This window comes from Acomys minous (genome assembly GCF_964271855.1).
Source record: "Acomys minous genome assembly, chromosome: 13".
In the NCBI taxonomy this organism is placed as follows: Eukaryota; Metazoa; Chordata; class Mammalia; order Rodentia; family Muridae; genus Acomys; species Acomys minous.
In genome coordinates, this window is record NC_140495.1 from 19,587,189 (window position 1) to 19,602,269 (window position 15,081).

Consider the following 15,081-nt stretch of genomic DNA (forward strand, 5'->3'; position numbering starts at 1 on the left):
AGGCTTGTTTGCTAGAGCTCAGAGAGAGAGAGAGGGGATGTTGAAGGCAGCAAGGAAGGTGGTGAGTAACCTGAGACCAGGGAAACTGACCACTTTCATAGCAAAACTGACGGTGTTTCTAATAGCAACATCAGCTGCCATTCACGGAAGCTGATGAGGGTCAGGATTCCCTAGGCGGAGCACAGGCACTACCCCCAAAACATTCCAACAGTGCTCTGCAACCAATCTCTCACTGTGTATGCTTTTCAGATGAGAAAATTCAGTTACGGACAAGGTCCCAGTTCATAAGCTAATAGTGCAGCCATTCTCAGCCTGTGAGTCACAAACTCCTTGGGGGGAGGGGGAGGGGTCACATACAGATACCCTGCACATCAGATATTTACACTTTGAGTCATAAAAGTAGCAACATTACAGTTACAAAGTAACAACAACGTAACTTATGGTTGAGGGGGTCACAGCAGTAGCAAGGTGGAAAGCTACAGCAATAGAGTGATACAGTAGATATCTGAACCTGGATTTTCTTTCCTCAAAGTTGCACTTGTCCTATTTCTGGGACTGCCTCTGTCAGTTACTGTAAAGGCTTTTCAAGCTCTCATAGAACCCAATACCACTGAACGGATGTGCTATTTTAATGACTAAATGAAGAGGTACTCCCGTACCTAGATATAATGGGCATGTAGGATCAATGGGGAAATGGGCCATCTGGTAATTTTCAATTTCCTATCACCTATTATGTGGTTTGGGGGTGTGTATGTGGGGAGGCTGTATAGGGAATGTGGGGGTGGGGTGGGGGAGTGTATGCAAACAGGTAAAGCTGGTGTTAATATCTTGTTTAACTCAAAATAGCAAAAGAATCATTTCGGCATGAGTCATTGTAAAAATACCAGCACAAAAGTTGAGACCCCCCCCCCCAGATAGAGCTTTACAGGGCACGGAAATGTTTTACAGTCTCGGCTGTCTGTTACGTTAGCTTCTCCTGGGCAGACATGAGCAAGCACACTTTTACCCCAGACCAGGCACTACCAACAGATCAAAGAGTCTACCAAAGTCTAGCTTGGCAAAGCGTGGGTGAGGGGTTACTTACAGGAGTGTAATTGAATCAAAGGAAACTGAGTCCCTGAGAAGTACATGGGTGATGCTCAGGCAGCTCTATGGAAGAGTCTCCGCTCCCTGGCAAGGGTTTATCACATATATAACCCGGGGGTGTGGATCTTACAATGTTCTGAGCCTTCTAAGTTTAAGCTTCCCAGATCTAAAGAACCACTCTCACCTCTCTCCCTCAAAAAAATACCTACACAATGCCATCAACTGCAACTGAGCCCTTGGGGTGTGGCTGTTGAGGCCGAGGACCTTACATTTTGTTTTACTTGGATTTTATTTCGTCTTCTTCTTCTTCCCATCTCAGAGGCTCTCTCTGTGGGTAGCTGGTTTCCTCCCCAAATGTTGGCTTGGGGATGCCTGTAAACTGAATCAGTCTCTAATCCAGCCAGAAGTAGTCAAATGCCACTTGCTCCCTGGAGCCAGGCATGCAGCCTAAGAGCGGGTCAAGAGTGGCCCACGTGTGGTTGGGTGATACCAAGCAGAGGCACACATGGCATCCCCATTTCATCCCATGATGCTTCTTGTTTGCTGTTCTCAGCAGCCCACAGGGGAGGAAGTACAATACTATACTTCTAGGCGGTATAGTCACTCCTCTGGAAGTCCCCACAACTATCTTGATTTCAAATATGGGTGACATATGAACCCCTGGGACATCCTAGATAGTCCACCTCAGCAGCATCTGCTGGGCAGTAGGATACTCAGACTCCATACACACGCGCCAGGAGGAGCCAAGAGTTTCAATGTCAAGGTTAAAAAAATTCAGCCCCAAAGCCTAGTGAGCGGATACTGTGCAACTGGCTACAAATGCTTCTATAATAAGTGACCCCTGCTCCTTGTCTATAAACTGGATTTGATAATGTCTACACAATCCTACAACTCTATAGACTAGACAGCTATACAATACCCCAACAGAACAGCCATGAAGAGCGGATACCATGCCTTCGGCTTCTGCTCCTGGGGGTTAAGATCCAAAACTGCTGCCACTTTTGTCTAAAGCATCAGTGAGCTACCAGATATGTACGGACACTTTTCCCGCCCTCCTCCCAGTTCTCCTCCTCAATTTTAAGCTCCACTCTGATGCCTCAGCCTCAGAACCACCCAGGCCCCTTCTCCCACTTAGCAATGGCACAAGTGGAAAAATTCCCAGGGGGTGGCCTCTGCGACCAAAGAGGACTGGTACCTCCTGGGCCAGCAGGAGGTGGCCCTGTGTACCCTTGCTCTCACTCCTGAGTTTTCATATCAAATGGGTGATGCCAATAACTAGGTCTCGGAACAGCATTAGGTCCTTTCGTCTTCGATGACGGCTGAACACAAGCTTGCACTGAGACCTCCCTGCGCCCAGCTGCAGATCAAACAGCAGAGGCACATCCATGTGGTGAGCGTCCGTGCGTGAGGAGGGAGCCAGGGTGAGGGAGAAACTGCCCAGGGAAGAGCTAGGGATGGGAGCTCTCAAGCTTTGTATGGAGGAGGATAGCGGGGTCTCCACAGGGAGAAGGCAACCAGAAATCTAAGTTGTTGAAAGGCCAGAGGACGGGGGTTCTAAATGGTTTGTCATGAACCTCTTTTCTCCCTTGGCAAGGCAGCTATACTCTGGAGATTTTTCTGTTTGGAGAAACTGCTAGAAACCTGAGGGTGCGGTTCTATTCTTTTCACCACTGAAACTGTGGACCTGGTATTACAGCCACACAGAGAACTAACTAATTTCACCCCACTGGGTAAAACAGACAATAGAGTCAGCTCAGCTTCGAGACTGACAACCTCTTGTCTCTGACAGGGGCCAAACAGAACCCGGAGCTGTTTTCATGTCTACTAAAGCCTGAATGGTATTTCCTGAGTAGGGATGGGGGTGGGGTGGAATCCATTGCTTTTCCTGATTCAGTTTAATATCTCAGTCTCTCTCAGTCTCTCTCTCTCCCCCTCCTTCCCCCCATCTCTCTCTCTCTCTCTCTCTCTCTCTCTCTCTCTCTCTCTCTGTCTGTGTGTGTGTGTGTGTGTTTATTTGTTGATATGGGGTCCTGGCTATAGTGGCGACTACTACTATGTAGCTCAGGGTGGCCTCAAACTTGCAGCAATCCTCCTGTCTCAGCCTCCCAAGTGCTAAGATTATAAACTTGCACCACCACACCTAAATCAATGTATCTATTTCTTATTTTAAAAAAATACAGTTTGTTTGGCCAGGCAGACTGGGACAGTGACGCTGCCAGCTCAGCTTTGTAGGACACTACACTGTGGTTAGAAATGTCATGACACACAGAAGCATGTATTCGGGGAAAATTCTTAGGGACAGGGATGAATATTGCTGGAAGAATATCTCGGGGGTCAGGGGAGGGAAGGAGGCATGAGGTTGTTTTCTACGAAGGGAAGCTTCTGGTTCCTGCGGGTTCTTGTTTTGCTACATAGAGCGTATGTGGAGAAAGGATGGCTGAAGAAAGCACCTCTCTCAAAGCCCTTCTCGAACACCCCACTCAGCCACAGATCTCTTATGATACCTTGCAGTATAAGGCTCATGTTGAAGAAAGGGGGGGGGGGGCAACAAGTTGGTCCACGTTATGAAAACAGATGTGGTGCAAAGACTGGGGACTTTGAAACCAAACAGTCAAGGTCAGGCTCAGGCCCTGCCGTTTGCCTTCTGTATGACCTTAAGTTGGCTTCTACAATGATGTCTGTATGTCTCAGTTTCTCATGATAGCGAGAATGTTTGGAGATGTCTCTGACATGTAAAATATCTCTAAGGAGAATGCACTAGAGGCCTACTGCCGAAGTTCGAATTGGGGAAAGGATAGAACTGTATCTGTTACAAGGTAACACTGGCCAGAGATAGTGGCCTGTGTAGTTAGACTAGAAAAGACAAGTATAAGAATTAGAAGGAAAGAGAAAAATGTTGCTTCTTTCTAGAAAGCCAAGAGAGCTCAATGTAAAAATTATACAATAAGCAATAAGCTTTAAGCCACAGGTTATAGAATTTCACAAAAAATAATGCCCATATATATAAGCCAAAAAACCATATAATTGAAGTGAATTTTTCATTTATCATGCCATCAGATACAATCCCTTTCTCTAAAGAAACTTAAATATCCAAATTCTATAATGAAACAATGATATAGCCCTTCTAAAATACACAAAGAGTCTTGAACAAGTGGAAAGAAATGCCATGTATCCAAACTGAAAGACCCAGAAACTTAAAGACAACAGCCTCCCTGAGTTCACATAAAAGTTCAATGCAATTCTAATTGTATGCCAATTTCGTTAACCTTCAGCTGGATAACAGTGAACATAAATATTATTTGTAGGGGGAAAAAAGGCAAAGAGACCCAGAAAAAAAAACCTGAAAGAACAAGCTGTAGATAAAGGGGTGCAGGTGCACCAGACATTTATATATATATATATATATATATATATATATATATATATATATATATATATATATATATATATATATATATACACACAGAGACATATTATAGTCTCTGTAATTAGCAGGGCATGGTGGCACAAGCCTGTAATTGGATACTCAAGAAGCAGGAGGATTGAGAGTTTGAAAGCATCCTCAAAACACCAAAGGACTGTCTCGAAAAACAAAAACAAAACAAAACAACAACCAAAAAGCAAAAAACAAAAAGACTAGGTAGGTAGTGCGCTGCAGAGCACTTGCCTGGCTTCCATCTCATCACCATGACAAACAGCAGGAAGTCAGGGATGCTGAGCCATTACATTGTCATCTATCAGTTAACTATAGGCTCAAGTTGACAATGTCTTAGCAAAGCAGCCTTCGAGTTTCTCAAAGGAATGTGGGCAACTGGACTGGGTGTTCTCTATACGGGGCCAATGGGAAGTTAAATAGTGTGTTGCTCAGTTGTGTGGCCTTCCCAACCAAGAGCAAATAAAGCCTTGTCAACTGCCCCTCGTCTTTGCTCGTTGTTGGCATGGCCTTCTTGTTCTCCACTAGTCTTGGCTTTGCTTACCTAAGGAACTTTTCACTCGTGAACGGTCTTGTGGCCTAATCTAACACTTTATAACCAGCCGTATGAAAGCTTGCCTTTGATGGATAATGGGTTAAGAGTCCAGAGTTTACTTGCCCTTTGCCCTGTTAGGGTGGTTCCCTACCTATGTCAGCAGTGGGGTTCTCTTTGAGTTGGATATGCTTTAACCATTGTAAGAAGGTTAACCTTGAGGCTAGGAATGATGGCTCCACTCGCCTAGAGCACCTGTCTAGCATATGCAAGACCCTGGGTTTAATCCTCAACCCCAGAAAAAGAAAGAACTGTTTTACCACCAGGTGGCGGTAGTGCACACCTTTAATCCCCGCACCCCAGCACTGCAGAGGCAGAGGCAGAGGCAGAGGCAGGTGGATCTCTGAGTTTGAGAGCAGCCTGTGAACCTCTGAAATTACAGAGAAAGTTTCAGGATAGCAAAGACTACGCACAGAAACCCTGTCTCAAAGAAGAAAAATAGTTTTACCTTATAAAATACAACAGTTTACTAGGACTCCAGATCCTTCCTAGTCAGGGCAGGGAAGCTCGCTAAGCCTCACAGAATAAAGATCTCTCCATGGATCTGTCCTAGCCAGAGAAGGTCCCTGTCAAAGGTGTCCTCTCAGAACAAAAGCCCGACTTCATATTTAAGAGCCGTAGGAGGAGCCTGTTAATGGCTGCACTCTCCGGGGAAAAAAACAAAACAAAACTAAACTAAATTAAAGCATAACCCAGGCAGCCTGCCCAAGTGCTGAGGAGAAGTGCGGATTCTCTTTCTGGGGGGATTGTTGACAGAAGTGGCTGAGGCGGGCAGAAAGTGGCCCAGGGTCCTAGCGTCCCCCCTCCCGGAGGGGGTGAGGCTGAGCCATTGAAGCTGAGGACCCCATTTAGGCAAATAAAACCTCGTTCATCCTTGTCTGCTAGGGGAACTGCACAGAAAGACTCATTTGTCTGCTTTAAACGAGCGGGTGAGCCTGGCGCTCACAGATGCATTAGTCAGCAGAAATGAGAAGTTACCTCAGCTGTTAGCCGGGAGGTAATGAAAGGCCTCGGAGGACTCCCCTTCCTCACTGACCTGCTGCTGGAAAACAACGTACAATCTACTTATTTATGAATCTATTTATTTTAGGAGCCACTGAGTAATTGTACGTCTTGGAGGAGACACTGCAGTGCAGTGAGGGAAGTGGATGGAGTTAGGCAGGCTCGGGAGACATTATACTGAAGAGAGCACTAGTCTGAACGTTAACTGCGCAAACGCGCCTGGCCCAGCCCTGGCTGAGTCCTCCCTCCCCTCCTCCCTCCTCTCCTTCTCCCTCCTCCCGACTCCTCTAGCCAGTCTCACCAGGCCAGAGCCTTTCTAGGTATCACACCCTACCTTAAATTTCCTGACATCTTCATTGGCTTCACTCTCACCCCCAGATAAGTGCCGCTCTGAGACAGCTCCGAGCAATACTATCTAGCAGGCCACATTTTTTTTTTTTAACTGTTCATTTGCCACAAAAACTGAAGCATCGGGCATGTCCCTTACCAGAACCTTGGCTATTTATCTGGACAACGAGATGAAACTCTCTTGTTAAAATGTCCTCCCAGGAGACGACGTGTAATGTCTACCTTTCCTCCTGCAGTCAAAATGGCGCCGCAAAGGCTAGCTGTGGGGGGACTACTGAGTCCACCCGGCTTCTGTACAGCCCAGATGAGGGGTTACTTACTGGGATGTGGACGCTTTAATCCAGAACAGATGCCGACTTCCCCAGAGCCACCCAGCTGGAGCCCCGCCCCTAGTCTTATATAGTCTAGTTCCCATGTCCCCTACCCTACCCCCACCCCCTACCCCAAGACCTCATGCAATTTGGGCAAGATTGCACACAACGGGTGGTTGGGAGCACCTGGATGCCCAGGTGAGGGTCTCATGACCCTCCCATCCCGCTATGGTAACGGTGAGCAAGGCCAGCTGGGATGATGTTTGCAGGCGGCATAGCTGAAGTCGCTAAGATGGTGGTTGTTTGGCTCTGCACAACCATCTCTGCCTCTCGTGTGTAGTCAGTCGTCCCTGTAAGGAGTGAATCAGACAAGGAGAGGATGGACCTGGGGCCTCTCTGGAACTCACTGTGAGGGTCCCCAAAGGAGCTTGAAGCGCCCTGCTTGGTGAGTAAGCCTCTCTGAGTGGTGTTTCTCACAGGCACAGGTGCTAAAGCAGCAGCCAGTGCCAGGCAGGCCTCCGGTGTAGAGCACACACACACACACATAGACTCGCCCGCACGCACTCAGGCATGCACGCACACACACACACATAGACTCGCCCGCACGCACTCAGGCATGCACGCACGCACATGCCAGGCCAGGCACCACCTCCTGGGCAAAGCCTTGGACGGACCCAGAATTTCCAAGTGCAGTTTCCTGTCAGCCAATGATGAACGTAAAGAGGACATAGGTGTTCTGGGGACCCAGAGGCTCCCCCACTACACACACACACACACACACACACACACACACACACACACACACACAATGTTTTCTAACAAAGCCAAGTGTCTAGATAAGTGGGTAACATCCTTGAGTAAGACCCTGATTCACAGACCTCAGTGGTGGATGGAGCCCCCTGGAGAAAGGATCACCCAGTTCTGTCTGCCAGAAAGAAGGCCTCAGCAGCCTGGGTGGCTGCAACACCAAGCCATGTATTTTCTCACTCTCCTGGAGGCTGGCAACCTAAGATCAAGATGTCAGCAGGGTGTTTCTCCTGACAGGAGCCGTCTGCTTCCTGACTGCATATGTGTGTCCACATTTTTTTCCCATGAACTTGGACTAGGACCACCGTCATGACCTCCATCTGACCTAATGCTCTCTTTCAAGATCTTACATCTAGGGCCTCGTGGTGGTGGCACATGCCTTTAATCTCAGCACTTGGGAGGCACAGGTAGGTGGATCTCCGTGAGTTCGAGGCCAGCCTGAACTACAGAGGGAGTTCCAGGACAGCCAGAGCTGTTATACAGAGAAACCCTGTATAACAAAATAAAACAAAAAATAAAAACAAAAACAAAAAATAAAAAACAAAAAAATCCTACATCTAAAAATGGTCTCGTGCTGAGGCAGTGAGCAATTAGATCATCAACACATGGATCAAGGGGACATAATTTAGACTGTAACCTCCAAGTGTATTTTTTTTATCATGATATTTGGTTCCTTGAAATGGGGGGTCTCGAAAAAAAAGAAATGGGGGCCTCAAATTCATGATCCTCATGCCTCAGCGTCCTGAAAGCTGAGAGGTATACCACCATCATCCCAAATTTATAAAGAAACGGGGGGGGGGGGGGGGGTCGGGGGCTACAGAGGAATGAATGTTCCTTATTGAGTTTTACTCCAGGCAGGATAAGTTCAGTGTTGTTTGCCCTCCCTCCTCCTCCCTCCTTCCCCCCCCCCAGCCCCCACAAGACATTACTAAAAGCTCCCTGATGCGTTCATTTATAAATCCAGAAGGCCCTAGCTAGAACCCTACCATCTACTTTGAAAACCCTCTGCCTGTTAAAACGGAGTGGCATCCACAAAGGTCCTCCTCTGTGAGGTGGTCAACCTCAGGGACGGGTCTGTTTTGTTCTCTTTAAGCTTTCGATCTTGTAAGGCCGTGTGCCACAAAGAGTAGACTGATGCTCCTGCAGGCACAGCCCTGACTAGAACTGAGGGCTGTAACTAGGACACAGGAGGCTGGGGGGACTTCCAGTCCTTCAGTCAGCTCCAAACTGACTTGAAAGTTTAATAGTTTTGCTTGCCAGGACAGCAGGGCCTCCCTTGGGATTTCTTTTCTTTTCTTTTCCTTTCTTTCTTTCTTTCTTTCTTTCTTTTTCTTTTTTCTTTTTTTCTTTTTCTTTTACACTGATGTTCAGGCTAAAAAAACAAAACAAAACAAAACACCATAATAGTACTAATGTGCTGAGCAGTTAGCCCCCCCCTCCCCCACCCGGAGGCAGTACACCTTCCTCTGACTAGAGTTCAGAGGCTCCCTGGGGTGCGTGGTTCCAACTGCCCCAAGCCACTGTTCCCATGGCAGCTGGGCAGCTGCCTGCATGGGAGGGAGAGACTTCTGCCTAAGATGAACATGCTGTGGGGGTTTCCAAAGATTGCCCGCTGGGATCTGTGGGCCTCTAAAGGTGACCGCTTGCCCCAAACCCTGAGGAGCTTCGTGCCAATCCAGAGAGCTAAGGACTCTTTGAAAGTAAAGAGAGGCCACACTGAGTGTTGGAGCCTGGATGCCATTCCCCAAAGGTTCCCAGTCTACGAGAGGGACACAGACCTGTTGAAAGTCACCAAAGATAACAGACTATTCCCACGGGGCGTGAGACCAGGCTTATTAGTCCCACAAAGGAGCACACTGGGAAGAGCTGGAGCATTTGAAGGGGGGACCTAGGCAGGCCTGTGCTGCAGGTTGAAAGAAGTAAAGTCTTTCTGTATATTTTATGCTGGCAAGGGGAGGGGGGCAGCCTGATGGCTGGAAACCATATTAATATTTACCCAGGAGGAGAGGCTGGGGCAGCAGAAACAGCAGCTCTGCAATCCAATTAAGATCTATGTTTAAGAGGACTCTTGTGCTGGGCGTGGTGGCGCACGCCTTTAATGCCAGCACCAGGAGGCAGAGGCAGGTGGATTGCTGTGAGTTTGAGACAAGCGGGGTCTACAAAGCGAGTCCAGGACAGCCAAGACTACACAGAGAAACGCTGTCTCAAAACAAAACAAAACAAAACAAAACAAAAAAACAAAAACAAACAAACAAAAAGAGTACCCTTGCTGCCTCCAGGCTTGGTGGTGCACGCCTGTAATCCCAACACTCACTCAGGGAGGCAGATTCCGGCAGATCTCTGTGAGTTCAAGGCCAGCCTGGTCTACAGAGTGAGTCCAGGACAGCCAGGGCTACACAGAGAAACCCTATCTCGGGGGGAAATAAAGAGTACCATTGCCTCTGTTGTGATATAACCACCACCACATCCTCTGCTCCGCTCCCTGCCTCTCTCCCCCACTGTCCCAGAGTGAGCACGTCTGATGAAATGACGGCTGGTACTGTGAGCATTCACACGCAGGTGAGAAGCCAGGAGGGTTGGCTGCTAGCTGCAGAGCTGTGGTCCGACTTCTTACCACCACAGCTTCCTCAGCCTCTCCATCCACAGCACAAAAGGACCAAGCTGACAGCTCTAATGCCCTGGGGTGGCATCTCACCTCTGATATGTCTCCCAGGCTTCTGAAAGCTTCTCAGGGCAGAAGCGTCATTTCTATAGCTTTGTGGTGCCCTTAAAAGTCCGGAGCCTCTCAGCCTTTCCACTGCTCGGTGAACGGGATCACTGGGGCCCAGCCTCTGAAGGAAACACTCTCCTAGTTCCTGGGGCTGCTTCGCGGGTCTTGGCTTGTGGCTGCATCCCTCAGTCTTTGCCCTGATTCCCTGGATGTGCAGAGAAGTCCCTTGTAGTGAGGGACTTCACTTAAATCAGATCATGCCCCAATGACCTCATCATAACTTGATTACGTCCACAAAGACCATATCACACAGAAAGTCCTGGGCTTAGGATTTCAGTGAATCACTGGGGCAGCATGCAATGCAAGCCATAACTATAGCTATTGGTTAGTTTTGGAGTTTGTTGTAGTAGTAGTAGTTGGGTTTTTTGTTTTGTTTTGTTTTGTTTTTTGGGTGGGTTTTTGTTTGTTTGCTTGTTTGTTTAATCATATATTCCTGGTTTCCAGCAGTCTGTTCTGGTTCCTCAAATGCCACTTCAAAAGTTCACAACTACCAATATTTTTGTATCTAGCCTACTTCTTTTTCCATTTGAAATCCTAATCTGCCTCCTATTGAACCATAAATTCACTAGGGCAAACTGCGGTGTTGACAGCCCAAGAGAGAGCTGCACATTGTGAAGGCTGGGCCAAATCACATCACCTCTCTGAACCCTTTTCTCAACTGTTAGGTGGAGGGACCGGATCCCCTGACCCTCTTGGAAGATACAAAAAATAAGCCAGATTCTAGTTCATGGCCCAGGAAGACAAGTGACAGGGTCCTCTTCGTGGGCCTGAAGGGACACGTTTTATTTTACTCCCCTGGTTGCCCTCTGGCCTTGAGCCCATTAGACAAATCCCTCTGACCCAGAGGCTCATCTGTAAAATCAGAGGGCAGAATTCTCTGACCTCCCAAGCCTGGCACTGTAGACCGTTCAGCCTCCTGAGCCGTGAGGAGACTAATAAGAAGAGACCTACCTCTCCCACTTTTAGAAACTTAGCTGCATGGCTGGCCAGGCTCGGAATGTTTGGCACATGTGGTCCTTTCGTTCCTAACATTCTGTCGGTGACCTGTGCCCCCCCAGAAGTGATGAAACAGCTGTGTTGTTAACCTCACATACCTGCCAGACTATATATAGCACAGGGGTTGCCAGATGAACTTGTCTAGACAGGGAGTTCACACAGGATCCGAGATCACAACAGCACAGATTAAATTAAGCCAATGCAGTTGGGATTCCTGGGTTAGCCAGCCCTAACGCCACTGTGCCTGCAGGTAGGGTGGCAATAAATAATCATGAGCTGTCCACATCCTCCTCCACGCATGACCATCCCAGCCCTGGTCCCCCATGGCAGTCACTCTCAGCCTACTCATTACACGGAGACTCCCCAATATCAGAAGTGTGGTCTGGTCTTCCTTGACTTTTCAACAATGGTATGGCGACAGGGAAACAAGAAAGGACAGAAGGAAAACAGGAAGGGGAGAGAAGATGAGAGGAAGTCAGGCAGGAAGGAAATGAATCACTACAAGGCAGCAGCTAACGGTGCACACTACAGATCCCCAAAGACCTGAGTTCATACTCTTAGCTTTGCCACTGACTGCCTTTGTGACCTAAGACAAACCCCATAACTTTAACCTCTGAATGCAATGCTGTGGTCTGGAAAAGGAAGATAACGTTCACACCACAGGGTTATTGTGGGGCTTAAATAATCTATTTTGAATCTTTATTGGAGTGCCTGGCCATAGTAAGCATTCAGATTACCTTTGCGAGTAATCGGTGTCTTCATTTGTCATAGTTGAATAATAATAACCATGAGGATTGCACAGCCCTTCTGCCCTGGCTGGCCAGCAGGTCACACAGTGTCTCAGAGGGGAAGGAGTACAAACAGTATCTGCAAAGTTAACACATAGGGATGGGTCCCTGGTGAGCAATCCCAGAACGGCCTCTGAGGCAAACCCAGAGCCAAAGGAGACTCTCCATGAGATGTGGACAGGTTGAGAGAGAATTCTGGAATGTTGCTTCTTGGCAAGTGGCGCCACCTTCTGACTGCTTTGGGAACTGTCTTGCAAACCTAGCATCTCCACCTCCTTGCAAAATGTTCCTTAAGTGTCAATTCCTGGGCTCCTGGAATGAACTCTCCGTCAGAGCCACCTTGATTTGGGAGGCCAGCCACACAATTGGCCTCAGCCAACGGTAGACACGCTGTAGCCAACCCGATCATGTCAGAATTTCCACGACGGGTCTGCATTCCTTGAGGGATTCAAAAGTCAACCGTAAAAAATCTCCCTCTGTGCTGAGAGGCTCTGCACAGTGAGTGATCTGTCCCTGTTCTCTGCCGTTGCTATTTGGGACGAAAGAAGCCCCTTTCCTCTTTGGGTCGCATTTGGTCTTGCTTTCTGCCGATTGCATTTTGTTGGTTCAGGCCAGAGCTTGAATTTAGAGCTCTGAAGCCTTTTCCACAAACCTTCCCCCAGGTTCTTAGCGCATCCCACCTTCACCTCCCCCTATGAAAAGGAAAGAAATCATTGAGGCTGCCATAAAGATGGCAGTCCCTCTGAATCCTAAGGGAATAGAACAAGAGGAAGGAGGGCTTTGTCAGTGTCAGACCAGACTACCACTTGCCAGCCTCCGTGTATAATTAGTGTCACACATAAGTACAGAATCTTTCTTGATGGTGGCGTGCGTTGGCCCTGCCCCCTTCCTTGCAGCAGCCTGACAGTGTAGTATTTATCACAGTAGCTACTATGGAGCTGTCACGGGGTTCCCTTCTATTCTGTTGCCTCTCTGAGGCTTTGAGTCAGACTGCCACGTACCAGGCACTTCGAGAATTCAAATATTAAAAAGTCAGAGTCGCATGCCATGGGCCCTGGGGTCCAGGTAGGATGATGGACACATTGGTCCAAGCACACTGTGACAGCACGGTGCTGACCACGTGACAGATGTCAGCTGTGTAAAGGCCAGGAGGGACTTGAGGGGTGTGGCCAAAACACAAGCCTGAGGTGATAGGGCCTCTTTCTAGATCCTTCTCAACCACTCAGTGGAAGACAGTCACTGCCCCTGACACCGAGTGGAAATACAAGTAGTGTCATGGTTTTTCTGATCACTAGTAACTAAAAATGACATGGTAACCAGGCATGGCGGTGCCTATGGCTTTTTGTGTATCAAACTCAGGTCATCAAGCTCACTTAAAGAGTACTTTTCCATGCTCCGCCATCTTCCCTGTCCTGGCCCCACTGCACGGTCACAATCCCAGAGCTGGGGCGTCTCAAAGATCCATGGCCGGTCAGCCTAGACTAATTGGTGAGCTCCAGGCCCCAACTAGAGACCCAAGCTCAAAAAAGAAAATGGAGCGCTCTTAGGAACAATACCCCAGGTCATCCTGAGAGCGAGCGAATGCGTATACACATATGCACACAGAGGATCTGCTCTGAGAGCCACACCTGAAATCAGCAAGGAGCCCTAGGAGCTTGGATGCCAGCGTATTTCTGAGCAGCACAAATCCGTCTGACATGGGCGAGCACCCAGAACATAAATGATGTGGCCTGTGTGCTTGTCTCCAAAACCTTCCTGTGCCTGTGTCTCTACAGCAGCCTTATACGCTGTTCCCTGGGTCTGCAGCAAACTCTACTTCACCTTTATGACTGCTACTCTGCCGCGGACCCTCTCAGTTGGGTATAGGTTCTTGGGGTCGGGAGTTCTCGAAGCGTTGGTGGGCAGAGATAGGCGAGTGACACTCAGACTCCAATTTCCCCTGAGTTGGTCTGTTTGTCACTTGCCTATCTCTGCCCACCAACGCTTCGAGAACTCCCGACACCAAGAACCTATACCCAACTGAGACAGCCCACAGCAGGTGGCGCCCCATGTTGGATGCCACCAAACTCCCTACCTCAAAGACCTATACCCACCTGAGACTGTCCACAGCACTACCCTGTTCATTCCCAATGGCTCCCACCTCCATCCCAGCCCATTTTCCCTTTCCCACAGACTGTCTCTTTATTAAGCTCTGTGACGTGCTGACCACTGGACTACGCAATTTTTCCAGTTGACTTTGCTTATGCCGTCTTATTTATTCTTAATTATGAAATATTTTAATAGAAAAAGAGCACCCAGCCCTCAGCATGGCAACCCTTAATGTTACATACGGCATGGTTTATTTTAAGCGAAACTCAAAGACTTTAGATATAATTGAAATTCCTTTGTGCACGGAAGAGCTGCAGCTGCAGTTCAGTCTGCAGGACGTCTGCTGGCAGGGTCCAGCATTTCCAAAAAATGTTAGTGTCTGTTTTATCTGATCATATAGCTTATTGAATGAGGTCCATTCACATTACAAAAAGCAGACTTTAATAACAACAATAATAATAACAATATACTACTGAGCGCCTCATCATTATTACACTATTACTATTACTATTACTATTACTATTACTATTACTATTACTATTACTATTACTATTACTATTACTATTACTATTACTATTACTATTACTATTATGGTACTGGGATTGAACCTGGGGCCTTGCACATGCTGGGTGTGTAATCTGACACTGAGCTATACTCCAAGCCTCTGCCTACCTTTTATTTTAAGGAGGACTAACTAAAATACTTAAGCCGGCCTTGAATTTATTCTATAGTCCAGGCATGCCCTAAGTTTGCAATCCTCCTATTTCAGCCTACAAAGCAGCTAGAATAGCAAGCCTGCACCACCATGTCCAACACCATGTGCAGGTTAATCTGATCTAAAACTGCCCTCCTAGAAACAT

General features: G+C 47.8%; 1 protein-coding gene and 2 long non-coding RNA genes across 8 annotated transcripts in view; 1 reads left to right on the forward strand and 2 right to left on the reverse strand.

Annotated features, from left to right (window-relative positions):
• The window catches only part of LOC311581870, a 53,358-nt gene extending 46,514 nt beyond the window's left edge, over window positions 1–6,844 (reverse strand). For 3 of the 5 annotated variants that reach the window (XR_014773902.1, XR_014773904.1, XR_014773905.1), the window contains exons 1-2: window positions 6,601–6,684; window positions 2,282–2,443 (exon numbers count right to left, since the gene is read on the reverse strand). This is a non-coding gene — a long non-coding RNA (uncharacterized lncRNA). Of the gene's footprint in view, window positions 1–2,281; window positions 2,444–6,089; window positions 6,255–6,600; window positions 6,685–6,781 lie in introns of those variants that run through there. The other 2 variants (XR_014773901.1, XR_014773903.1) reach the window with 2 other exon arrangements.
• BFSP2 (beaded filament structural protein 2) overlaps window positions 1–15,081 on the forward strand; it is a 57,486-nt gene that overhangs the window by 530 nt on the left and 41,875 nt on the right. The window lies entirely within an intron of this gene.
• Window positions 10,281–11,887, reverse strand: LOC311581875. The gene is made up of 3 exons (XR_014773912.1): window positions 11,691–11,887; window positions 11,444–11,589; window positions 10,281–10,494 (listed from the first exon to the last, which is right to left on the reverse strand). It is a non-coding gene; the product is annotated as an uncharacterized lncRNA (long non-coding RNA).